The 2500-nt window shown below is 35.1% G+C and overlaps 1 protein-coding gene across 1 annotated transcript in view; it reads left to right on the top strand.

Moving 5' to 3' along the window:
* Nucleotides 1–1731: 1731 nt before the first annotated feature.
* The window catches only part of LOC114570737 (uncharacterized), a 43925-nt gene continuing 43156 nt past the window's right edge, over nucleotides 1732–2500 (top strand). Inside the window, exon 1 of the mRNA XM_028601238.1 lies at nucleotides 1732–1751. The gene's annotated coding sequence lies outside the window, so the exon portion shown is untranslated. The remainder of the gene's footprint in view (nucleotides 1752–2500) is intronic.

The raw sequence follows: 2500 nt of genomic DNA, 5'->3' as shown, positions 1-2500 counted from the left end.
TAATTACACTATACTATATATACGTTATACACAGCTTAATTACACTATACTATATATATATATATATGTTATACACAGCTTAATTACACTATACTATATATATATGTTATACACAGCTTAATTACACTATACTATATATATATATTATACACAGCTTAATTACACTATACTATATATATACGTTATACACAGCTTAATTACACTATACTATATATATATTATACACAGCTTAATTACACTATACTATATATATATTATACACAGCTTAATTACACTATACTATATATATATATACATTCTACACAGCTTAATTACACTATACTATATATATAAATTATACACAGCGTAATTACACTATACTATATATACACGTTCTACACAGCTCTTCTATCTAAATATTATGACATTTACATATACACACACCTAAAGGATTATTAGGAACACCATACTAATACCGTGATGCTCTCCTCTCAATATGGGCCAACATTTCTAAACAATGCTTCCAGCATCTTGTTGAATCAATGCCACCAAGAATTAAGGCAGTTCTGAAGGTGAAAGGGATCCTTTAAGATTTTTTTATGGAAGATAAGAAGGTATAGTTTGTTCTCAACAACTTGGTGCTGCTAGGAAATCATTTTATACATAAATGTAGATATTTTAAGACCAAACCCTCCCTGATCCGTTGGAAGAATGAGTTCAATCTTTTGTGCAAGTCATTGAAAACGAGTTAAAGATAAAAAGCCCTTGAATTAATCTATTTATTTGAAAATCTTAATTTAATGAGATAGCCCCTTCTCTTTATTTATTTTTATTTATTTTCTTTTATATCATTCCTTATGTTGTTTTGTAAGGTATAAACTCTTAGGTTTTGTTTTATATGCTCGACCCGAGGCAATAGCTCTGTTTTGTTTGATGGATTTGTGATTGTGCCTTGTTTGTTTGTAGCCTATATGTTCTGAATAAATGAACAATTAAAAAAAAGAATAAATAAAAAAAAACCTGCGGACTTCTTCATGACTGCGAAGGTCAGTTTCACTCTGAATACACCAACACGTTGTTTACAGCGGGAAAGAGACGCCAGAGTCCGTTGACATTTCCGCTGACTTTAACAGCGCGCTGCGTGGCGACGAACGTGACCTGCGTCTCCAGCTAGAGTCAACAAACGTCTGGAAAACGTTGTTTAAGAGGGTCAGGTATCAGAAATATGAGCGCCGAATTAAAGCCATGATTATGATTTATTAATATGAGTAAGTGTATTTTTGTTTAGAGAAATATTATGTTGTTAACAAGTAAGAAATGTTTAAATGTGCAGACTTTGGTAGGGAGATTGGCTGCAGCGGGTATATCGTGTGTGTGTGTGTGTGTGTGTGTGTGTGTGTGTGTGTGTGTGTGTGTGTGTGTGTATGTGTGTGTGTGTGTGTGTGTGTGTGTGTGTGTGTGTGTGTGTGTGTGTGTGTGTGTGTTTTACTACGTTAGGAAAGATGCGTTTTTTGATTTAATAACATTTCGCTATAATAGTTGAACCCGAAGTTTTTATCTGTGAATTCATCTTCCACCTTTACCGAAGTATCTTTTTATTAACATGTGGCTCGTGTTGATAAAGACACTTCAGGGCGTTTCCTTTTTAAAGTTTACTTTCACTTTCACACAGCTTGTGTCGCAGTTCGTTTCCTCCGTCTGGAGCTCCAGCCAGAGAACGTGGAATAAGAGGAGAAGAGGCTCTCTGTAGACAGGCTCTGCTCCAGCTGAAGGTAATGTTTGAACTCTTTCTGTTAGTTTAGTGTGAGAGCAGAAAGCTGCAGAGAAACTACCACTACTCTGACTGGGACTCTAACTGTCACACTGACCAAAGATCAGCCGCCATGTTGGCTGATTTCTGGGAGAGGAACCAGAGACCGAGAGACGGTATTTACTGTAGTTTACATTAGGTATAACAGATGAAGTACAACATACACTAGCAGCAGCTACAGCAGGAGAAGATAACACATATACAACTACAACATGATCATTTCTCTACAAAACTACAAACAAACAGGGAAACATACACCACATGTGAAGATATATATCAGCTCATTCTACAGAAATATAATAAATACTATCAACATTAGGTTTAAGATGAAATTAAAATGGGTTTGAACTGTGAGCTGAAGGCTGGCAGCAAGTTCATGTTTTATAGTGATATACAGCAGCTCTCTATCTGATAACTAATGAATGTTTGATGTTCCACTAATCTGCAAATGGAAACCTCTTTTTATAGTTGAGTCAGTAAATATCTGAAACAGAATAAGTAAATAGTGAAATATATATTTACTTTCCATGAGTAATTCAGAGATTTAATCCACGATTGAACAGTTAGTAATCTTTCTGGATGAAAATACATATCCTGCTGTTTCTGATGCAGACCAGTGGTAGAAGAGCCAAGATGGAGGCTGACTTATGAAGCTATGACTACCACATATAGCGTTTATCCATTACATAGTACCTGCTCTACTCCTCGACT

The sequence above is a fragment of the Perca flavescens genome, chromosome 16 (assembly GCF_004354835.1).
Source record: "Perca flavescens isolate YP-PL-M2 chromosome 16, PFLA_1.0, whole genome shotgun sequence".
Classification (NCBI taxonomy): Eukaryota; Metazoa; Chordata; class Actinopteri; order Perciformes; family Percidae; genus Perca; species Perca flavescens.
This window is presented reverse-complemented; position numbering and strand designations above follow the sequence as displayed.